We start from the raw sequence: 24,680 nt of genomic DNA, 5'->3' as shown, positions 1-24,680 counted from the left end.
ACAAGCTAGATCGTACTGAAACGATGGACAAGTCCTCAAAGCATATGCCTGGAATATATTTAGATGCAATAGCAGGAAGCTGAGTCCAGATAGATTCAGACGGAAATGAGGCATATGTGTCTGTTGGTGTGGGTCATTGAACATTAGCATATCTAGACAAGAAATGTATTTCACAGGGACAGTAAACTGAGGGCTTGTCTACATAAGACTACACATATGTAATCCAAATTAACATTGACAAGTTAAAGTATCTGACGTGGGAGCTACTTAGGGAATATGGTTGACTCTTGCTATAAAATGTCAGACTAAAAGATTAGAATAATCTCTCTGGCTGGAAAATACATAAGTCTATAGCAATAGTTCTGTCCTATATGTGCACAGCAGACAGATAACAAGAAAAGGTTTTCATTCTGCTGCATAAGAAGGTATTAATGGCACTGTCTCACCATGAATTTTCCCATTATTAGATAGTTAGATCGTGTCAAATCTTGGCTCGTCACCAAGACTACTTGCCATAAAATTTCTGACATCGGAAGAGGGACATCTGCATTGAAGTGAAATTTGAAGATTGATATGTAAGTTTGCGAGACAGAGTCCTTGCCCACAGAAATAATGTTGTCAGCAACACTGTTTGTTTGAATTAAAGCTGCAGACTGGATCTAGTCATTGATGCTGATCTCAACTTTTATGTAGGACATAAATTGAATACATTACCTCTTCTAACACGCCAGGCCAGCATTCTCTGACGCAGATACCAAAGCTGAAGTCAGTGGGAGCAGGCAGTGTTTTCCAGCCTGAGGTGTCAGGCCATTAGAAATGTCAGGTTCCTAAATGTGAATGTAGTATAGATATCCAAGTTGAAAGATGTCTCAAAAAGGTATCCAAAGATATATATTATTCTGACAACATGCTGCTGGAATCAGCTATTACTGCTGACACGGTGCCAACCCACTGAAGGAGTCTTTTGATGTATTTCAAGAAACATGTAAGTTCAGTGTCCTGTAACTGCATCCGTAACCACCAGCCTCTCAGGAAAAAACTTGAGAAGGCTGTTTTTTGTTTTTTAATCGTTAACTTTGCACTCCTATGCCTTCCTTCCTCTCTAAGCTTCCTTTTTGTGAAGATGAAACCTAGTGATGCAGTGTTTGCCTATAGGCGTCCTTTTTCCTGTGAACATAGAGAGCCATGAACAACAAATAAACTGTTTAAGTTGCTGATCCTGCACGTTTGCAAATTCATTGGGAGATTTGGCTCACATGTAAGGACACAAGGATCCGGCTCCTAGGGAATAAATGTCAAAGAACATGAAAAGAAAAGCCTTAGTAGGCACTGGGACTATAACAAAGAGTGCTTCCAAACTACAGTAGTGAAAACCACTGGGAAATGTGGAATAGTCTGACAGAAGCAATAAGAATGATGGTTCTGAGTCAGGCACTGAATCAGGGAGGAAAGGGGGGGGAAAGAAAAAGAAGAGGCTTGATCCAAGTGAATTAAAGCCACTTACATTCCTGGAAATGAATTATTTCCTCTTTATCAAAAAAAAAAAACAACAAAACACAAAAACAACACAGAGGGTAAGAATGTAATTACATGTTGCAGAAAGAATTATATGACAGTTTCTGTCTTCCAGGCTTACGTTCAGGATACTAATCAAAACTCTGACACACTGACTTTCTGTAGTGAGCCTCAGCAGCATTGCTTGCGTTGCCCATTTACTTTTCAGTACTTCCTCTTGGAGGCTTTCTTTCCTCAGCAGGCTTTTAGAGGAAGCTCTGGGTACTATTTTGTGTCCAGAATAAACAGAAAGCACAGTACTGTTCTCTGTGCAGAAGCTCCCTCCTTCCCTTGTGAATTTACAAATATAGAAAAACAAAATAATCACAGAAACAGTGTTTTCTTAAATGACCGCTCAAAACTAGTGCTGAGGACTTGGTTCTTTGCTTTGTCAATGAGTTCAGGCATATCAGTTAAACAATTTACTATTTATGTCCTGAAGGCCTTCAAGGGAGTGCTGAAGCCTATGAACGATCTCCCGCCTTTCCTATCTTAGGCTGAGAACATTTTCATTCCATTCATCGCTGCTTAGATGATGTCTGAAGACTGTTGCAAAGTATCTGTTTTCAATGCACACTGATGTTTTGCCAGTCATATGTCACGAGGGAGCGTTGTCCCACTGGTATGAACATTATGACCATGAAAGAAGGCGAACAGTAACTGCATTATGTTCTCCAGAAGATGGGTAGAAGTTTGAGGGAATGTGTTTTTGTGCACTGTTTCAGGGCCTTGCTCATCAATTGTATGACTCGCTGAATCTGTTTCTAAGCATTTACAAATGAAATTGAATCAAGATTATAAAACAGAAAATAGTGTTCAAATGCTTTTAGATTGATGATGACAGACATACCGTAATATGCTAAAAAGGAGTTCAGCTGCAATTAGTCTGTAAAGAACCTAATCACCAATATGAATCTGACAACCAAGATTTCAAATAGTTAACCTCGTTCTGTCCTATATACTCACTAAAAATGTCTTTTTGTGTTGATATTGTTGGTGGATGGAAGTTGGTTGGAAATAATTCTATTGATTCAGTTATTCATAAAACTGTATCATTTAATAAAAAAAATCCATTTCCTTACAAATGGATTTAGGTTGCTGCACTGAATGTACCCAGGCTCCTAATTCTCCAGTCACTGAAGAGGGTCTCTGTCATTCTTAATTGGCTGAAGAGTAAAAAAGGACAAGGGCAAATTCCTACAGACTTTTTTTTCTGACTCTTCTGGTATGACACCCTGAAGTAGGTGAGATGCTGCTATATCACAGAGACCACTGGGTTAAATTAACCAGGATATAATTAAGAATACAAAACCCCCCAAAAGTTTTATGGGGTTGCGAGCTGTGTTATCTCATTATCCCAAAGAAAGTTTATTTTTTGCTACTTCCCTTGAGAGAAGCGTTAAAAATTGCCCTATTACGGGATGTGGACTGCCCAATAGATAGCCAGAAAAAGCAATCTGAGAACTAGCACAGCCAGCTGGAGCTCAGCCAGCCTGACTGTGACTGGTGATCCCCTGAAACAAAACTGTGCAGCAGAAGCTGCTGCCCACTGCCGTGGCAGAAAGCATCCCCCAGCAGGTGCCACCTAGAGAAGCCAGTGATAGCCTGGCCTGTCGGAGTCGATGATGAAGCAAGGTGACTGAGGATGAAAGAAAAACAGGAAGGGGAACAGTGGGAAAAGGATTTATTCTTTTTTTGTGTGTGTGCTGGAAAGATCAAACAGCATTGCGCTGTTGCAGTGTTTTGAATTATGTTTTGTCTTAGGACCTGACTCTCCTTATGCCAGTTTAAGTCATCAGTATAATACACAGTGAAGCAGATTAAGTATCAACCCGTTGCTTGCCTGCTCATACAGACACACATTTATGTTGGATGTTTGCTTTTTAGCACAGTACTGAATGAACAATGCTAAAACACCATATGTTTTGCTGTGTCAAGGGAACCAGCCATCACTGTAGCCACATCACTAAATCACATTACAACCCTTGGTCTAAGAACATCTGTATAGATCTCCAGCTCTCTACTATTTGTCACTAATTAGAGTAGTCTGATGATAATCATGCAGGGACAGTATCCCATTTGATGTTCTTTCCCTCTACCTTAGCTACTCATTTTTTCTACAATGCACACACACACACGACAGCATTTCCTCACTTCTCCAAGTCCTTTTGCTATCTTTATTTTTCTTTCTTTTAGTAGAAATACTGAAGAGACCAATGAGGTTATTGTGCCAGGTCTATTGCTCAGCTCCTCAGTTTCCTGTTGTGGTAGGATCTAGCAGGAAACTTTAAGAAATCCAAAGAACAGCCAAACCTCTTCTCATACTTGCTCTGAGAGGCCTACGCTGCCTGTGTAGTGGGGATAGCGGAACATGATTTAGCCTTAAAAGATTAAATCTCTTTTTATTACAGTATGCTTCATCCCAATGGAGACAATGTTAGGGTTTGTATTAGTGCTGCAGAGCTCTTGTTTTCCCTTTCTGTTTTAGCATTGCAGAAAAAAATAAAATTCTGTTCTCTATTATAGCTGCTTGAAATTACAATGCATTTCATGAAGTGAACAGAATTGTTTAGGATTTTAATCAGCGTAGCTGCAGAATTTGACTGGGCATCTTAAAACCGCTGTATTTTTAAGATTAAAAATGTTATATTAATGATTTAAACAATTGCAGGGAATATCCCATTACATTGACCTTGAAAATATTATTAAACATAGTAAATACAACATTTGCTTGCTAAAATGGAAAGATGAAATGCTCAGTCACTTAGAGCTTCATATGTTAATCATCAGGAAAACAGCTCCTTTTTTAAACGTAACTGTCAAACTGACAGGTTGCAAAAGAAACAGATTCCCAGCTATTCAGTAGTTGGAAAAGATCAAGATGATCCAGTCTCATCAGACCATCAAAGAGGGAGACTTGAATTTGTTGAATTCAAATATTTTTTTTTTTTCTGTTTACTTGCTTAGGCTGGTCCTAACCACAGGTTCATAAGAAATTAATAATAAACTTTTGAGCTGTTACTCATTCCAGGATGGCACTGAACATCAAATAGCTCTCAATTATAAGGTGGAGAGACTTGAATAAAAATGCAGCTGCATTTTTTGAGCAATGCTTTGGGTTGATCACAACCATGTTGACATAAGACGCAATTCTCTGCAAGTGCAAATAGCAAGTGATTCTGGCAATTTCCTTATGGGAATTTTTCCAGGGATATTTGATGTAAGTAAATGTCTCTGAAAATAAGCTGTGGATGCACTAGAGGCTCATTTAGAAGTCTTCCCTGAGAAAGAGATTCCTGTTGCTGCTATATTTTAGACAAGATTGTTTAAGTTTATCGATGCCTGACCCTTTGTGCTCGTTGCTTAGCTCCACCACTCTAAACCAGCCTGTTATTTTTGGTGTAGTGGAAACCTTGGGGTTTTTTCACATGACTGTGGATGTATTTGCCAAGATACTTGGGACTTCTTCGCAAAGGTGCTTCTGTTGTGCTGATTGACATTCAGCTTGGGCAGGCAGAGCAGGCCAAGGAAAGAAGCAAGAAGCCAGAAAGGAACAAAAACCTTCAATTTTTGAGTTCTTATTCCAAATGTCTTTGAATCAGCAGCTCTGGGCCCTTCCCAGCTCTTGAAGGAATGCCAGTTCAGTACAGGGAGTGAATAAGGTGTGTGTGGGGGCGAATGCTTCTCTGTCAGTTGTGAGAAGCTTTATTTTAAAAAGTGCCTCTGCTTTTTTTTTTTTTTTTTTTTTTTGCTAGCATTACAGAGGTTTGAATGGTTCAGAGGAGCTGGTAATGGTTTAGGGAGGCTTTCTTGTTTATGGCCTGTTGCCCAGTGAAATCCAGCCCAGGTCATTAATGACTAGAAACTGTTACCATGTTAACACAGTCTGATGGATGATGTGAACTGTGCCTGAGTCCAGATTCTAGCAGAAAAAAGTATCACAGAAACCCGTATTGCTGTTGTCCCTAACTGACTCTCTTGCAAGCAAAGGGGGACGGAGCTGTGCCAGCGGGTTCATTTGGGGCAGAGCTGAGCTGAGGCATGCAGCTGAGCGCTGTTGTAGCAAGCTTCCTCCACTGCTGCACATCCTTCCCTTCTCTGCAAAGAGAGAACATTAGCCTGCGAAGCTGTCAAGCTGATGCTTTCCCCAGCATTGAAATGACATGCAATGAAAACAGGCAAGCAAAACGAAAAAAAATAAGGAGCGCTTTGGCTAAGGAGCACTGATACCTTCTGGTAAAAGATACATGGATGAGCATGAATGGTTTCATTCAGAGTTTTGGACCAAAGCCCTGTATATATGAGAAAAATCATTAACACACCATTAGCAGTCGTGCATTAAAATGGAAATTACTTCTTTATTGTAATCTCTAATTTTATTTTATAATGTCTTTACTGGGGTTTGCATTTTCTTATTTGGACTTTTGTACTGGTCGTTTTCACTTTGCTTATATTTAATTTCACTCCTTTCTTTGTTCATTTCTTCATCCATCTGAAAGGCTCTCATGTTGGGTAACTTCCTCAGCAGCAAGGGTAGAAGGAAGGCAGGTGGGCAGGCAATCTGAATTCTGAGTTTGGCGCTGCCACTGGTTGCTTGGCAAGCTGTTTACACCACTCTGTGCCTTACTTCCCCACAGAAAGAGACTCATAGTTGAAGAGCAGTTTAAAATCTTTTGACAAAAAAGAACTGCATCTACTAGTGCTATATACTGAAGGAAAACAAAGATGAAACCATGTATTTTATTCCATGTGCTCCTTCAAGTGTATTTGAGTTGATTAAGCCCAGTAAGCCTCTGTTCTTCCTTTTCCTCTCCCAAATGAGGTCTAAATGTTGAGTCATCATCGATGTACACATCCAAACCACTATAGACGTGTTAGCCTTCACATTGTAAAAAAACCAAACGTTCTAGATTCTTCAGCCCATTTAACAGGTGTGATATGCAAGTAGCACATACTAGTAACTAGTGAAACACAGTTATAGTACAGATCTGGACTGGCACTGCGGAGAGTATATATTGCACTCTCCTTAAACTTCAGTGTTCTCTCTATTCCCTCCTCCCTGGATTTAATTTGGATTGTGTCCACCAACAGGGCACCGTAGTTTGGTAAGGGCACAGTTGCTATATATTTTTATGTTTCTTACACTCTTATAAAACTGTTTCAGATAATAGAAATTATGTTGTTTCTCTGGCTAGGCCACGGTGCCATTTCCAGTATTGTTAATTCGCTATAACTGAAACCCTTTTCCCTCAGGAATGGCTGGGGTCATAGCTAATTCATAACCAATCAACATAGCCAATGTTGATGCAGATGCAGGTTAAGAGCTAGCAGCAGCGTGCTGAAAAGCTTACTGAAAATGGTCTCTGTCTCTCTGTAGACCTGGAAACCTAGCCTCTTGTATCAGATTTCCTCATTCATGACCATAAAACTCTTCAGGTACCAACAAACCTGTAAGCTAAATGGCAAAACTTAAAAATTGCAAGCTTGAGTAATACTCCTGACAGCTCAGTGTAAGCTCAGGCTCAAAGTTCAGAGGAAGGTGAAATATATCTATAATTAGTCTAAGATGCAGCACTTGACTGTAGTGAAATTTCTTTCTGCACTGCACCTGGAGGTTAGCTTAGATTCCAAAAGCTGAAGAATAAATAACCTTTGCTATCCTTCCTGTAATGCAACTGCATCTCACAGAGTTAAATCCTTAGTTCATGTACAGATCTTTGCTAAAGCCTTTGCTAGTGTGACACCTGATAGCTTGGGATTCTGCAGTCTGCTGTTAGCAACATTGGACTGTGTTCAGTGGGACAGTATTGTGGTTATCTATAGTGGGGTTTGGCTGTGTAAATGTGTTCATTTGTTGGTGGTATTATGCAAATACATATACCGAAGAATCTTACACCTATTATTTTCTAAGATATTGGGTAGCAGTGGAATGCAAGAATCTTTCCTTAAAAATGTGAGAAGTATTTTGATTTTGTTGTGACTGGAAAGTAGCTTATATTTCTAAGAATTTCTAAAGGTAATTAATGGACCCGATCATGCTTCTTCAGTTGGCTTCCTGTCTTGTTCCATAAAAGGGCCAAACAATCTCTGAACAGACTGAACAAAATAATACTTCTTTAATACTTCTTTCTTCCTAATTCCACACTCTTTTACTACCCATGTCAGTTACTGCACGCTTTGTTAAGCTCCTTTCATGGCCATTCATTTTCTCTTTTGTCTCCACTCATTCCACTTTATACCTGAAACACAACTTTAATGTACATTACAGTCTTCATTTGTTGAAGAAGTAACTGAAAACTTACAAAAAAAGTGATCACTTGCTGTTCTATGTGCAGCTAACTGGTCCTTGTTTGCTCCCTGTTGCACACACTGTAAAATTCTTGGGGGTTAGGATTAGGTTAGGTATACAGTAAAATAACTGTAATTTCCAAAGCAGGATCTAAGAGATACCAATCATATTTAGGAGGAGAGCTATTTGGCTGGAAAGAGTTGGGAGATTTTTAAAACTGAAAGTTAAAAAGGGATCTTCATTGTTTCTGCCCCTCCCTTTTGCTGTTCTCTGCAGCTGAAAATGGGGCAGAAAGCCAACATCATGACATTTGAGCAGACAGCAGTTTATGGAAGTGTCTATTACAATTCCACACCCACAGCCTTAGTAGAAAGAAGCCTTCTCCCTGGCCGTTTCAAGAAAAATTGCTGCCAGGGAGTTACAGCTGATGTGAGGCTTCATCCTCTGAGTCTGGGATTTGTAGGCAGACTCTTTAATTTTTCTATGTAGGTTTAAAATACAGATTCCCCTTCCTCTGTTTCTTACTCCTCTCCCCCTCCAGAAGAAATCAGAAGAATTTCCATGCTGTAGAGCTTTCTCAGCCCTAGCGTGCCATTATTACAAGTGGGTTGGACTGCAGCATAAAGAACGTGCAGAAGCACAGTGATTAATATGAGCATTGCTTTTTGCCTCACTTAGTGATCTTAAACAGTGGTGAAATACCTTGCAAATTACAGTAAGCATGTGAAACCCGCTACTGATCTCTCGGTGTTGCAATTGGTCTTAGAAGGGAGCAGTATAGATCAAATGGCTTTTTCAGCCCATTTGATTTTTGTTGCTGTTCTTTTATGAGCACTTTCAGCAGTTCTGTGAGTATCCTTCATCATTTTGTCTGAAAGAAATATTAATATATATTATTCCTAAATACGTGCATACATATAGGCCATATGTGAAGCATCTATGCATACATATCCACTCCCCTTTCTTCTATTTAAATAGTTTTCAGTGATTGTTCAGTTCTCTTTAGGGGGTGAGTCACCTGGCACACTGGAGTCAGGAATCTGGACTTCTGTACCTGCACAATGATCCAACTGTGTAGCTTGGTCAGTTATTTTACCGGACCTCAAAAAGTAAATGTACTCTCTGGCATCCACTGTTTCTTTAGTCTCCTAAATAACAAGAAAAATATTACTATTTCTCCTTATATTCTTTTTCCTTGATTTTTTTTTTTTAATTAAATGTTAGAGAATAAGCACGTGTATAGAAAAGGAACTGAATTATACTAGACTGGCAGCCCTAGAAACTGAAGTTCAGTTTCTTGGTAGCACAAGGACGCTAGTAAAACACAACAAAGATACTCTCCTCCACCTGCCCAATTAAACAGTGATCCAAAGACCAGAGCGGTGGTGAGCAGCTAGTGCTGTCGCCATACGCATTCTTTCTTGGACTTCTAGAGAGACACGTACACAGTGTGAACTAAACTGCCACCTTCGATGCATTTTGTGTAGAGCATCAGCTGGTGTGCAGAGACATCACTGCTCCTTGGTGCTGTGAAAGGTCACCCATATGTAAACAGAGCCACTGACAGAATGACAAAAGATGATCTGTCATGCTTCAGTTGAGTGGCTGAGCAAGTGGAAGGTTCTTGAAATGAATTAATGTTAGACTTCAGTAGGAATAAAACCAGGATATTGAAAGTAAAGCAGTAAAACATTTGCTTTCATATTTAGGAATGAATTGAGAAAGGGATGTCTGAAGGTGAACATGTTTTCCTGTCATGTATATGGAATATAAAGATAGTATGTGTAATCCTGCTTAACAGAGTAATTAAAATATGTCAGGAAATTAAGTGAACTTTTAAGTCTCTGGCTCTTCGTAAGGCTTGAATGAAGAATGATGTCAGATTGCTCAGTTATTAGTAAGGGGTTAATCACCTCTTTAATTCCTAGATCTGAAGAGAAAGATGGAAATGAAAGAGTAGAAAGACATAGATTAGCATATCTCACCTGAATAGCTGCCTGGATTGCAGCCACAGAAGTGCTGTCAGACATAAACAAAGAATGAGGACAAAGCAAAAGGCAAGTGTACATACTGCAGGAGAGGTCTGATTTAACCAATGAAAAAAACCAATGATGAAAAGAAACCAGCGTTATTATTATAGAGGTGTCAAGAAAGTAGATTGCTACATCGGTAAATTAATTCTGAAGTCTGAATGAGCAACTTATTTTTACTTTAGGAAAACAAAAGTCAGTCAGAGGAGTGGTGTAATTCAGTCACACCAGCGGAGGGGATTCTCTCTGGATCTTTGTCTCTTAGCTGTCTGAGTTCTGGTTTTTTTGCTTTGTCTTCTGAACAAACATGATTATTTCATGTATATCTTGAAGTGTTTTGGGAAGAAATTAGATAATGGCCTCATGAAATGTGGGGGCTTTTGGTGCAGAAAGTACCAGGCAGGCAATGACCTCTGCGTTTCTCTGGAACCAAGAAAAGACACATGTAGACTTGAGTGGTATTTTTAGCCATTTAGATTATACGTGTGCCTGTCCATCTTTATGCCTTTTGGTCTCAGGCCCTGCCAAGACTGGGGAGTTTTTTAGAAAATGTCTTATTGCTTCCTAGTAGCCATTCACTGTTCTGACATGCAGTGTTTCACAAAATTTCCATCAAAAGGAGGTTTAGGGTGCTGCTGGAGCTATCTTGGCTGAGGTTTTCAGTTACAGCTGAATCAGCATAATTTCCAAACAGGTTCACTTCCTCTACCTTCCCTTTGGAGATGTTTCAGACTCAACGGGCAGGAATCCAAGCACTGGGGGCCTCCAGTAGCATTTAATCTATCAGAAACTGAAGTTGCTGTGTTGGCTGTAGTAACTCATAATTCAAAGAGAACATGTTAGAGAAACTGATCTAGATATTGATTTTAAAACCTCATCTGGCACTGTATCTCAACATTTCTCTTTCGCTGCAGAACAAATTGATTCCTTATATAAATTCTAAAATAATCTAAAGCATATTGCTGAACTAGCATAAGAATAGCTCCATCAGGGGTAGCTCTGATTTTGCAGAGTAGGGTTTGGCATATGAAACCAGTGGTCAGAAGCAGAACTGGCTAAAAACTGGCTGTAAAATATTGCCAGTAGCAGGACTGGGGATTTCTGTTTCATTAGGAATTCATAACTTCTTCGTATAATAAATAACAACACAGAGTACACAATGGGTGATAGAAGTTTTATAAAGAGAGGCAGTTTATTTGTATCAGTTGGTCTTAGAAAAGATTCTTCTCCTTGCAAACTTTGCTTTGCTGTTAGCCTTGGACCACCACAGCTGCAGCAACGCCACTCCTGCAAGATGAGTTCCCCTCCTGAGAACTGTGTCCTGTGCACTTCATTTTCCCAGTCTGCAACTGAAGAAACTTCCCTGTCTCCCAAATGAGTCATGAGGATAAATTATATAATTTTTTATAAAATGTTTTAATTTGCTCCACTGGAAGGACAAAGACTGATAATTTCATAATATGTAACTACCTAAATACCATCTGAACTTTTCCAGGGCTTTACTTACTGCCTGTTATGTTCCAGAGCTGTTTTGAAACAGAATATGAGAAATTATGTGCTCATTCTGGGACCATATCTTGTCAGTAATCACTACTCAGAGTTCTGAAGATTGAATTAAGAAAAATGTAAGGGAACAAGTGTAGTTTAAAGGAGAACTATCATTGTGCCACTTCCTCCCTTTGATAAAAAATTGAGCAACTTATACAGTGATGTAGTGACTCCAAGAAAGTTTTTTTTTCCCCTTTAAGTATGGTACCACAAAATCAAATCCATTCTGTGTTGATTTTTGATATGTGATCACTCGTTAAATGCAAAGTAAACATACCGCTGAATGACATCTGTGCTTTGGATAAATGGAGGACAGATATACTGCAGTGCAGGGAAGCACAACATAGACTTTGCAACCAGGACAAAGCTATTAAAATAATAGGTTTGAGTCAGTTAAGGGAAGTGCATAAATGTTTTCTAAAACTGATCTAAAGTAAGCAATGAGCTGTTTCATTACAGTACATACTGTATGTTCCAGTGTGTACTACCATTAACACTGAGCCATTTATCAGTAATACCCTAGTAGCTCAAAGATTGCTTTACCCACAGTAGTTATGATACTTATATAAAACATTTTACAGAAGTTTTGAGACTTTGTGGTGCTGATGGTGTGGCAGATCCATGCTGAGAAGATAGATGATGCAAATGTCCCATCTTTAGTGTTGGAGTCCTGACCAGGGCTGCCTTATTTTGACCGTGCTGAGGCAATGATGACTACGGAGACATCCCTGTGGCATCAAGGTCAGTGGAGCAGGCAAGACTCAGAAGAGGTGTGGCTACAGCACCCCACAAATTACCTACTCCATGTATTCCCACGTTGGCCATGGTTGTAGTTTGGCTTTTGATTGTAATTTAAGCATCGGACATGGAAGGGCAGGCAGATGGGCACCACGTCCGACACACCCTTGGCAGTCAGTTGCTGATGGCCTTCCTGCTTTCCATATGCTGGTGTAAGGATGGGTGTGCCATTAAGGGATGAAGGATCACAGCTTTGTGAGGAACGCCTCACTTCTACCTTGCTACTGCTCTGCAGAGCTCAGCGTTACTCCTTGCAACTCATCAAAGGGCAATGCCGCAGGCCGCTGGGTGCTGAGGCCAGATATGGGTTTCATTGATCAGGTCCACAGAGGAGGTGGCTGAAACTGTGGCGTTCGGGGCCTCACCCGGTGCCCTTTCCCAGCACCCATGGGCAGCTCCCCAGCTCCGCAGGGTCCCTGCAGCCCCGGCCAGGCCAGGCCCCCCCGCGCCTCCCCAGCCACCCAGCAGAGCCGTCGTGGCCATCGATTCCCGGGGGCCGGTGCTCGGGGGTTACAGGCTCCATGGAAAACGTGCGCTCCCCTTAGCTACAGGTGAAGGAGCTGCGCTACCGCCCCGGTGGGCGCCTGAGCGCCGGCAGCCGCCCTGGGAGCGGGCGCCCACCCGCCTCACCACGGGCGCCTTGCGCTCCGCTAGCCCGGCCTCTGCCCTGCGCCCCGCCCCGCCCCGCAGTCCCGCCGGGCGCGCTGCCAGGGGACGGCGGGCACCGCCGGCCCGCAGGGAACTGGTCGGGCTGCCGCTGCTACCGGGCCCTGCGGCACCCGGCGATGCGGCTGCTCGGCGGGGACGGCTTCTTCCCCCGGTGCCCGCTGCCGCCTGGGGCCCTCACAGGAGGCTTCGGCGGGCGCTGCGGCTCTCCCGCACCCAGCGCGCGGCCGGGGGAGCCCGGCCTCGCCCCGCCGCTCCGCGCAGGCCTCGGCGCCGGCACCTCCGGGGCGCTGTCTCTTTAAGCGCTCTGACGTCAGCGCTGCGCAGCCATGGCAACGGCCCGTCACGTTGGCTGGGTCCATGCGGGAGGGGGAGGAGCTCCTCCCGCCGCGACCGAGCGCCATGGAGGCGGCGGCTCGGTGACACCCGCACAGACCGTTACCCGGCGGCCGCCAGCCGGCAGGTATTTCCCGCCCGGGCCACGGCGGGGCGGACGATGTGCGCATAGCCGGGCCCCCGCCGGCGGAGGGGGAAGGGGCCGAGGCCTGGCCGACGGGCGGCAGCGCCCGTCCCCCGGGGCTCGGCGGGGCCGCCGGAGGGCGGCGGCCGGTCCCGCGGGGCGGCCGGCGGCGCCCCCTCCCTGCCCCGGCATGGGAGAGCCTGTGCCGGGCGGGGCGCGGCGGCACGGCCGGGCTGCGGCGGGCGGCGGGCCTCACTTCCTGGTCCGGCGGCAGCGCCGGCCGCCCCCGCGCCGCGCCCGGTCGCACGCGGGGCGGAGGGGAGGGGGCTACGGGCGGGCGGCGGCCGCTCGGGGCCAGGCGGAAGATTCTAGCGCGCTTCCCGCTTGGAGCGGCGCTGCTCGGGCCGTGTAGCCTGGGGGCGGGCTCGGCCCTACCACCCCTCGGCGCGGGCCCGGCCCCGGGCGGCCGTGGAGCTCCCCTTGTACGGGGGGGGGGGGGGGGGGCGGGCCCGTGCCGGCGGGGAGCCCCGGCGTGTCCCGTCCGCCGCCCCCCCGCGTCCGCTGCTGCTCGCCGCCGCGCCCCCGCAGAGCCCGGCAGGGCCGCCCGGGAGCGCCGCGCCCGCCGGCCCCCGCCCCGCCCCTCGCGGGCGGCCCCATCCCGCGGCCGGGGGGGAGCGTGGGCGGCACCACCGCGCCGCAGCGCCGAGGGGAGGGGGCGGTGCTCGGCGGGGAGAGCCCAGCCGCAGCGGGGGTGAACGCTGAGGCGGCCGCGGGCGTCGCCGCTAGCAGCGGCCCCAGCCCGACGGGTAGCGCCGCTGCGGTGCCCCCAGCAGGTAAAGCCCCGCCGCCGGGGCTGCGCTTCCCGCCGGCTGCGGGCGGAGGGAGCCCGTCGGGATGCCGCCCTGAGGCGGCGGGCGGGTGAGGGGCGCGGTCCCGGCTTGGGGTCGCTGGGCGCCGGAGTCCGCCGGGAGCGGCCGGGCCCGGTGGAGGTGGACGGCTCCGTTCCGTCCCGTCCCGCGCTGCGCCCGGCCTCCACGGGGAAGGGTGTTGCCGGGCAGGGCTAGGCCCCCGCGGCGCCGGGGCCCCGGGAGGGCTCCCCGGAGGTGGTGCCGGGGAGCGGAAGGGCGGGAGAGGCGCGTCCCGCCGGCGCTTCCCCAGGCAGGGGGGCGAGGAGCGGGAGCCGGCGGCGCTGAGCCCGCCGTGCCGCCAGCCCCGCTGCTGCGGGAGCGGCTGTGGGTGCGGGTCGCGGCGAGGTCGCCCTGGGGCCGCCGTGCCCTTCTCCCCCGGCGGGGACCTCCCCGGTGCGGCGGGCGGCGGGGCCGGAGCCGGCGGGGCCAGCAACGGGCTCGGCAGCGCGGGGGGCGCGGAGCCACCCCGGCGGGCAGCTAGCCCAGTGGTTCGCATGGGAGAGGCCCTACGGCGGGCAGCAACAGGCAGTTTCCAGGTTCCTGGAGTTTGTAGGGAAGCTCTTCTCCCTTTTATTTCTGTACCTGCCTAGAACTTGTTCGGGTTCCAATAAATTTGTCTGGTGGCAAGGGGCTGTGGCTGGCGCGTCTTGCGTGCTTGTTGTGACAAGAGTGAATCTCAAGGTACTCCCGTCTTTAGGAAAAGTGCAAAGTCATTAGATGCTGTTTGTTTTGTAGTTCGTAGGTATTGCTGGTTTTTACATCCAGATCTTTTTTTCCCCTGCAAAATATGTTTTATTTTATTTGCACTTATTGCTGAGGTTATCAGCTTTAATTTTTTGTTTAGTCTCTGTTGGAAATTGTGAAAAGCATCTAAATTGCTTATGTCTGGCAGACAAGTCCTGTTTATGCTGTAAGGTTATCTGAGCTAAAGCACACTAAGCCTCCGATCAGTTACCTCCTGTTAAGTTGTACTGTTTGGGAATAGACAGGTTGTCTTTTAGTAGACTGATTATTGTAGCTTGGAAAATACATGATTTTCTAGGCTGTTTTTCAGTTATGAACTAGGAGCATGGTAAGTCTCAAAGGTTGAGGAAAACAATGGCTTAGAGCTTAATTTGATATAATCAGTTTCTGAAACAACAAAATAGTAGTTGCTCTCTGCTAGGTAGAGAGGATTAGGAAAGGAAGGGAAAAGAATGACAGAATGGTCTGGAGAGAGGATACAGGTAACCAACCTCTAAAACCCACCAGAAAAGCACTGGGAGAGATTAAAGCTGTAATTTTCTGAGTCTGGTGGGGTTTATGTATTCAGTGGAGTTCTGTGTTCTAGTTTGGTTTCTGCTTTGAAAAATGTTCTGTCTGTTCTGTACTGAGAATCGGAACTGAGAGATCAGAGCAACTGCTGGGTGAGAAGGGCTTCCCTGGTGATAGCTGGGTGCTTTTCCTCTTTCGCAGTTGTCAGCACAGGCTCATTCTGGTTTGTAGGCGTTGCTGTGCTTCACCTGCAGAGTTAACCGCAAGAGCATTTGATGTGCTTTCCAGAATGTCATACACTCCCCTAAGTATAAATAGAGGATCCAGAGATTTTTGGTCGTTCTTGTGCAGAGTAGTGGGAATACCAGGGGATATGCGCCTGCAAAGTCATTTGAGTGTGCAGCGGAAAACCGAAAGCTGCTCTCCAACTTCTACTAGAAATACTGGAAGTGATGTAAAAGATGGTCACTAATCTGATAATTAAGTGACAGATACAGTAGGTTAATTACTGGTTGAAGTTGGGGAAAGTCTGAAGTAATTGTTGACAGGAATAATAACTATATCAACAAATTAAAATGGAACAAACCACATGACAAACCCTGTCAATCCTGAAGTCTTTTAATGGGGTGGAAAATAGTCAGTGGGTTTTTGCAATGTTTGTTTGTGATTCTTAAGCATGATAGCTGTGGTGAAGTTAAATTGTGCTTCCAAAGAACAGACTGATTTTATCTTGGAGGAAGGGGGCTAGGTAAAAGAGGGAGATCATAAATAGATGGCTATGTCTCACTGTGTGTTTAATATGGCAAAATATAGGCAATATTGAATTATGTATTATTTCTTTAAAATTAGCAGTTTTTACAGTGGGTAGTGTAGGTGAGTTATACAGATTTAATATGTTGCAAACCAAGGCTATAATAATAATTACAAATAATAATATCTTTCATCTGTTAATCATGAAAAATTTGAGTTTCAGGTTACAGGGGTGTCTTTTCCTGTATTCTGTATCGTTGAAGTGGCACAGCAAATCGCTGGTGCTCTTTTGTTTAGCCCTTTCCCGAGTGCTTGAAAAGTTGGTCTTGATAGACTGCTCAGCTCGTTTAAGTCTGAAATAGATGATATTCACAGCCAACAATGTTCTGTTACATTTATGTTGAATAATGAAAGTTTCAACTATATCTTCATGTTGCTTAGTTGAGTCCTAATACACCTAGTCTTTAATTTGTCCAAGTATTTTAATTTTCCGAACAGTTTCTAAACAAAAACCTGGGACTTGAAAATCTTGCAAAGATATTTTTGAATGCAGTTCTCTCCTAGACCATTATGCAGCTTTTAAAAATGCCACAAAATTTGTGAATGTAAGATTTTGAAGGTGAAATAAGAAATAATAAAAAAAAACCCACAATATGCAGTGCATTGTAAATCTTCCTCAGTTACTGTCTTCTCTGCCAGAGTCATAAATAAAGACTGTTGTGTCACTGAAGACGACAGGGTCATATGATCTATTTTTTTTAATCTCAGGAACCACTTTAAAAAGTCTCACCGAACTAGTAAGAAATTAAAAATCTCTTGAGTTGATGTGCAGTGCTTGCTCATGGAATGTAAATACTTGGGGACAGTGATAATGCAGTGATTGTGTTTTGTGCTTAACACTGTCTGGGAATATCAGTGCTCAGAATAATGCAGTTCCCAAGTGCCTGGAACTTGCTGTTTAGAAAGTATGCATAGTATTGCTAATCAAGAAAATATTTTTTAAGTTCCACCAAAATTTTTCTCTTTTTCTGGTTGGATGCAGAACTGTCACTTATTTCATCTTCTGAAGTGTGTAATTAAATTTAGTTGTTTATTATTTTGTTCTTGTATGAAACCTCTCTGTTTTGCAACCTGGTGTTTTGTAATAGAATTTATGTGAAAGATGCTAAACAGGACTAAAGCGAATGATCACGAAAAACATGAACGTGTGCTGTTCTCTTGAGGTTGTGGTTTGATATCTGATGCTAGGGCAGAGACCTTCATAAAGCTTTCTAGATGACATGAGACAGTGCTATATAAAGGTACAGCTTTAATTTAAAAAAATCTGTACTGTTTAGGATTGTGTTAATGTATTCAGCAGCGAGTGAACAATGAAACAGTCCATCTTTGCAGAGAGCCTGAAACAAAAGAGCAAGAGATGAACTTCTTAATGTTTTGAATGGATGTCAGCTTGGATGCCGTCAGTGATGCTTGATGTTCTGATTATTATGAATTGCTGTAGTTCATGTGAGGAAATGCCATAATGAGAACTGAGCTGAAGGTTTATAAAAAACAGTATTAAAACAAATATAGATGGATATTGACTAGCAAATAGTTACACTATTCAGTGAAGACAGTTTCATTTCCGTTAAGATGTCTCAGCTTCCAAAAGTATGTGAAATGCTGACATACAGTAAAACAAATTCTGATTCAGTTACTATAACTCTTGCAGTCTCTTCCCTTCTGAAAGGACTTCTGAAAGCTGGGAAGAAGGGGAGAGGTAGAAGTGCCTGACTGTAATGTAGAGCAAAAGGCATTTTCAAGTTCCACCTATTACATAAAATTGGCTGTTTAGAGGCAAAATAGGTTTGCCAATTTGCAGAAGCTGTAGTTTTCCCCTCCTTCTTATGTTACAGACAAATATTAATCATATGGATTCTCAGCATAAGCCAAGTGGTTGAGTCATTGTGAATCCCACTGTTTTGAAACATTAAAAGAGCTGAGTAATGTTAAGATTAAAATTACAAGATTTTAATTTTCAAATGGGGGGGAGGGGTACAAAATAAAACGATCAAATCAATCCCAGGATTTAATGTGTTTCTTAAATGAGATTGAAGATCCTGGAGCTGCTCTCAATGATGACTGGCTTGGCATCTTCGACAAGAACAAATAACCTACTTGCAGTTGGCGGTGGGAAACTGTGGGACTGTTTGGTTTGTTTTCATAATGCAGTTACTAGTTCCAAGTGGTCAGCATCTAGTCTAGCAAAGAGCACCCAGGCAGTTTCAAGATAACTTGATGATTTGATTCTTGTTGGGTTAATGTTTGTATTATTTTTTTTGCTGCCCTATATATATATATATTTATTTTACTGTAGTAATTATAATGTAAGTTGCACTTGTAATTTTCTATCTATATATTAAAATGCAATTTATGTAATATTTGTACACATTTAGAGTCTTGCATTAAAATTCAAGATGCTTATTCACGATCCGTTGTTTAAACGTGGTATTTGAAATTGATCTGATTAAAAGAAATATTTGATCAGAGTATTTTTTTGGTGACCCTTTCTGTCATGACTGATTGCTTTAAGAGCTTGTTCATGTAGAAGAATTTTATCCCTAGTTTGGAAAAGGAAGTTGTTTTCTTTCCTTCAGATTCTTGATTTAAATGGAGCTTAGTTGTTGTTGAGCTGAAATAAATATTCACATTGCATATATGGATGCTATGCTTGTCAAAATCTGATTTAACATGCTGTAAATTTAGAGCCTCAGTGTGTATCTATTGACTTTGATCAGTTTCGGTGATTTGACTTAATTTTGACAGTGCAATGTAATACTGAAAAATTAATCAGTCTGGTATGTTAGGTTTTGGGTAGACTTCTTCTTTAAAACCTTTCCCCCCACTAAAATTATAAATAGGCTTAAACAAATGTGTTTATCTTGTGTTGAGATGTGAGAATGCAAACTGAAGTCCTTTCCTGCACATGTGCACGTTAGTGATGGGAAGGAAAGGAAGGAGAAGAACTGATGAAGTTTTGTAGCATTTTCAACATAGGTACAATAGGAAGAGTTCAAAAAATGGCACAGCAAAGTTTCCAAGAAGACATGAAGTCCAGATGCCCCGGAATTCAAGAAACTAAAAATGGTGTTAGTACCATTTTCTTTCCAGTGGATCAGTAGGAAGGACAGAGCAGGGATGTTGGGTGTCCCTGACAATCTTTTAGGGGAGAAAAGCAGTGTTCCACAGGGAGGTGTTGCAGTGTTTTATAGGATTTAAAATGCCTCTTTTTAATCTTACTGACACCTGCAGGGCAAGAAACTTCTCCATTGTGGTTGCTCTTTCTAGCAGTTTGGATACAAGGTATCTAAAAAAAAATCCTGTGTGTGGAGAATGAGGTGGCCAAGGAGTAAAACTACTGTTTTGGGGGCTACAGACACAACCTTAATCTTTAAGATACACAACAGACAGGGGGAAACACCTCTTTTATCTTAAAGCAACCCAAACAAGGGAGCTGGATTTTTATATTTTTTTTGTATGGCAGGATAAAAGTGTAGTACAAGTCCAAAGTAAAAGTGCTATAAATGTGATTTGTAACAATGTTAGCACAGTGTTTCTGTTCCCCAGCCCTTAGGAAAAAGCAGCTACTTGGGAAGGTCAGGTGGCTGGACACAGTAAATCATTAAGGAGTTTTATTTTTTTCCTCTCACCTGTTATAGTTTATGACAAATGCAAATAGGTGGGCATCAAAAGCCAAACATGCACTTTTGAAAGGGATGAAATGAAGAAAATTAACTTTTCCTTGTGTTGCCTCGGAAGCTTGAGCAATTTTCTGTTCTCAGTCTGTACAGAAACCTTTTGGCCCTGAATCGTAGACCTTCCTGGTAACTTTGACAAGATGACAGCTGAAAGACCAACATCCTGAGCAAACAGTTAAATTGCCTGACAGTTTCATTCGTATGGCTAATGTTTGCCTTTTCATTGAGTCAGATACCGTTTTGCTTTGCACTTAGCTTCTGGAAGCAGGAGTTATTAGAATATTTAACGATTTTTACTAATCCTTCAGTTGCAATTGCTAAGAAGAACTCCAAAATGGTAGTTTGTACATCCCAAATGTTAAAACTAAGACTCGTGAGAGCAATGGCTGCTCTTCATGAGAGCAATGTCTGCTCTTTGGTGAAGGCTAGAAGCAGAAATGACATACTTAGCTAGGCTGCTGTTGACCCAGCTTACTTTGAGAGATGTAGGAAGTATTTGCAAGAACTGAAGTTTCTGTGGATTGGAAAGATAACCTTCAGCAAAGCTGGTTGTGGAGCCATGGGCTCTCTTGTGGCCACGGTGTCTGGCAAATAAATTCTTGCCTATAACCTTAGGCTTTGTCTCCACAGGGGAATTCTGCTATTAATAAATAATTAAAAAAAAAAAGACACTTCAGGGAAGTCTGCTGCTAGTGGGCATATTGTACTTCTTTCCTTCAGCATTTTGTTTCTCTTTCATCCTCTTCTGTTGGAAACTTAATCTAGGGTCATTTTTATAATTTCTGACTTTTGGCCACTATACTCTGTATATGTGACCTGCATATCTTTTTGGCATGGGTGGGGCTAGGCTATGAACTCTACAAATATATTTGGTTTTTAATGCATTGTAAAGGCGTGAAAAATAATGAATCACAAATTTAATTTACAACTTCCTTTTAAATAAAGCCAGCTTTATCTAGATAGGGTTTTTTATAAGAAATGTTTTTATCTTGCCTGAAAGTATTTTGCTAGATATAATCAGTATGTTAAAAATGCTCCTACTATAAAGACAGTCTTTATGTTGAGAACCCTGTGAGTGTGAAGATAGAAGCACAGTGATACATAGTGCTTTAACGTAACATCTTCCTTAAATACTCAGTGTGGTTTCTTTTTTGCCAAATGACTGCTTGAAAACAGGCAATGCTGCAGGAGAAACATCACAAGCAATTCAAAAGAGTATGGATCAGATATATCAATCTTACCACAAGTGGTACCTGAAGATGTTACACAGCCTATGTAGTCTTAATCCCATACTTGCATTAGTAGGGGTGAAAAACAGTACTTAAGAGTTTTCGCTTTTCAGTATGGAATTTCTAATCATTCAGTGGCTCTCTGTAAAATGAGGGTTTTGATATTTTGTTTTTATTTTTAAAAGCCTGTGATAATATACATCTCAAAAAATATTAGAAAAAGTTAGATGGACACTAGTCTGGAAGAGGACTTAATTTTTGTATCTTAGAATGACAAATAATTGACCAGAAATATCTTGTGAACCAAAAGCAAAATTAAAATCAGACCTGAGGGCAATAGTTTTATCTGATCTTTGGATCATCAGTATAAAAAAGCAAATATTTATATTCCCTTGTTTTCTTATGAAAGAGTACAGCTGTGTGCTAAATGTTACAGCTGCATAATTATGTGAACTGCATAATGCCTCCCTGTAACTTTGGTACCAAGGGAGTATGTGTGTGGTGCTGAATGGTGAGGAGGAGGGAAGGGTGCTGAAGAGTATGTATAGATCAAAAGCATTTTTTTTTCCCCTCAAGCTGGTGATACATTTGAAAAGATGCAATGTATATGTGTAACTGGTACTGCTGGGCTTTCTGCTCCTGAAGTGCGTAAGAATGCTCCACTTTCAAAAACTGTCAGCCAGAAATTATTTCAGCCAAGTGAATAGTCATCTTAGTTGAACTGAGGCACTTTTCCTGTAGACAGTATTAGTTTCTTTTAATGCCTGTCTCCTCTGCTGACTTTAAACATAACATTTGCTGTATACTTAGTGTCTTTTATGAATACTGTGCAGTCTGCATGCTTGCAGAAACAAGAGGCTGCTTAAGTAATCTTTTGTGCCTGTAGGTGCCAGACCAGATTTTATATGTATAACGCTGCTTGACCCTACCAGGTGTGGGGGTGCTATGCTACGTCAGTAAATAGCAACGTACTAGCCCCTTAAAGAAAAAATCCAAAATTAAACTATTAAGAGATGGATTTAAATGTAAGTGGTCTTTCAAGATTACTTTGAATTGTCACTCTAAAGTATGCTCGTAATAGCAAAACTTGTTAGAATAGCTTCTGGGTGTAGCTGGGTATTTGAAGGGGCAAAGAAAGTAGTGCATCAGCTCACCCAGTGTGTGCGTGCGTGCGTCCGTCCACCTGTCTGTCCCCAAGGAAGAAATCGAACTGGAACCATCTCTCTCTGTCTCGTTACTTAGGGTTATATCTTTTTGCTTCATGAAGATCTTTCTTGCCGCCTCTTTTACATTTTGAATTGCAAAACCAGTAATAATTTGTTCAGTGATGGAGTGTCCTGTGGTCAATGAACCAAGTTTTCACTGGAGAATCCTTATTATAGTCACTAAAGACAACATAATTTGAATTTCACATCAAGTTCTGTTTTCAGGGAGTGTGATAAAAATAAATCTGTGCTTGTGTACCAAAACACTTTGACCTGAAAATGAGCATAACGAATATAGGATGCCAGAATGTTATTTTTGGGGAAAATCACTCTTTTGGACTGTGAAATATTCATGACTTTTAAAAATTCCTTCCTTCCTGTGCTTTTTTCAGCCTTGTGCTTAACACTGAATTTCTTGGTTTTTTTCTGGAATTGAGTGTGTGTGGGCAAAGAAGAGTAGGGGCTTTCTGCATGTGTTTTATGAAGGTGCTTTGGCTTAGACTTTAAGTTGGGTTTTAGAAATAAACTCTCGTATCTCTGAGCTTAAGATGCTGGTCTAGTGAACTGTCAACTTAGAGTGTAAAGAAGAGGTGAAGTCTGAAGTAATACTTTTACTAGTAAGCTTGGTAAGCATTATTTCATTCTAATATCTAAACTGTGATTTCCCTTGTCTATTTTGTGACTGCTGTTAACGAGGTCTGTATTTGCTGGTCTGTTTGTCTTCCGTGGAAATCATAATCGAAGCAGTCATCAAACGCAGAGACGTGTTGTGATCTGTTCAGAGCGATTGCCGGGCGGGTGTGCTCGCATGTCCGCAAGCTGTGCATGCGCGGTGTCGGCAGCACTGGTGGATCGGCACCGACTTCTCACCCAGCAGCGCTGCTGCAAGGCGCGCTCCGTCTGCCGCTTCCTCTGCTCTCCTCTGTTAGTGAAAAACACTAAAAGTTGATACGATGCTGAAGTCTGAAGGCGAACATGTATTTATATTTGTCTGACTCAAATTACCTGTGTTAATAACTCCCAAGTGGTTATTGCGGTAAAGACAAACATTTTTATGTGTTGGGCCTTATTTCAAAGTTCTGTTAACATCACAAGCTAAGCAGCTGTTTGTGTATAAAATGGCATGTATTTCTATATGATGTCTAGGGGTGCAAGGTGTTCTGGCAGAGGAAGGAAGGAGCAATATTGTTGGCTTGAAACTGCTTCTGCCACAGGGTGGGTGGGGTGGTATCGTGATGTAACTGCATGGGGCACGTTGGCACACGAAGAGGCAAGGCTGCTTTCATATCCCACCGATCTGCTGTTTGCTTGTGGGTCACTTTTCTGACCTTTCCTTTCCAGCCCTACATGCAATTTGGAGCACATGCATTCTTCGGTTCCTTAAAATTGGGATGGCATCTGGTATAGAAATGGGTGTTTCAAGTAAGTTCTGCTAATGCCCTTCCTCTTGAGAGGCGTTGGTTGATTATTTCCTGTTTTTGTACCAAAGCTATAATGGAGACATATCACTTTAAAACATTTCCAAAATGTGCAGAAGTGCAACAATAGCGCTGACCTCAGCCAGCGAGGTCACACCCAGGCTGCTTCCTGTTTTCTTCTTGGGGAGACCGGCCCCAATGTGGGAGAGCTCTCCGTACCTGCACCGGGGGGTCGCAAATCACAGCGATGAGCAGTTCTGCCTTAGAAAATGAAAATGTAAAAATCTTAAGGAAGAGGTGCCGTTAGGATTACCGAGCTTGTTTTCTGATTTTAAAAATTAACTGTTACTCTCTTGCTTTACTGTAATGCCTTAAGATGTTCTGCAACTAACACCGCCCTCAAAAATACACATTAAAGATACAGAAGGGAAGGAGATGCACTGAAGAGGTTTGAGAGGTTAGAGAGAAAGAGCAAGGTACACAATGGCACAATTACAGCCCTTATATGCTGTTATTTCAACTTATGCCTCTCTCTGCTTGGATTTAAGTATTAGTTGACCAATATAAAAGCTCCTTGCTTTGTTGTCTTTGTTTACTGATGCTACAAATCAGAACAAAGAATTCTTGGGAGAATGACTAGCTGGTAAGGTCTCTTTGAGAAGCAGAGGAGAAACAACATAGGGCCAAGGTACAGTAAAAAAAGGCATTAAATGTTTTAGCTTTCCTCAGCAGAGAGCTGAGTGTGTGTGATGTCCTCAAACAGCTCTACCGTAGTAAATACATTACATAAAATTCCAGCTATAATACTTTTTGTATATGAAGGTATGTAACTAC

The 24,680-nt window shown here is 42.8% G+C and overlaps 1 protein-coding gene across 4 annotated transcripts in view; it reads left to right on the top strand.

Moving 5' to 3' along the window:
* GNB4 (G protein subunit beta 4) overlaps positions 1–24,680 on the top strand; it is a 78,147-nt gene that overhangs the window by 31,766 nt on the left and 21,701 nt on the right. The window contains exon 1 of one of the 4 annotated variants that reach the window (XM_056358954.1): positions 13,204–13,348. The exons of 2 other annotated variants lie outside the window; for them this stretch is intronic. The gene's annotated coding sequence lies outside the window, so the exon portion shown is untranslated. Of the gene's footprint in view, positions 1–13,203; positions 13,349–14,044; positions 14,179–24,680 lie in introns of those variants that run through there. One more of the 4 variants, XM_056358955.1, reaches the window with a different exon arrangement.

This window comes from Falco biarmicus, chromosome 13 (assembly GCF_023638135.1).
Source record: "Falco biarmicus isolate bFalBia1 chromosome 13, bFalBia1.pri, whole genome shotgun sequence".
Classification (NCBI taxonomy): domain Eukaryota; kingdom Metazoa; phylum Chordata; class Aves; order Falconiformes; family Falconidae; genus Falco; species Falco biarmicus.
The sequence above is the reverse complement of the archived record's forward strand: the minus strand, read 5'-3'. Positions and strand labels throughout refer to the sequence as shown.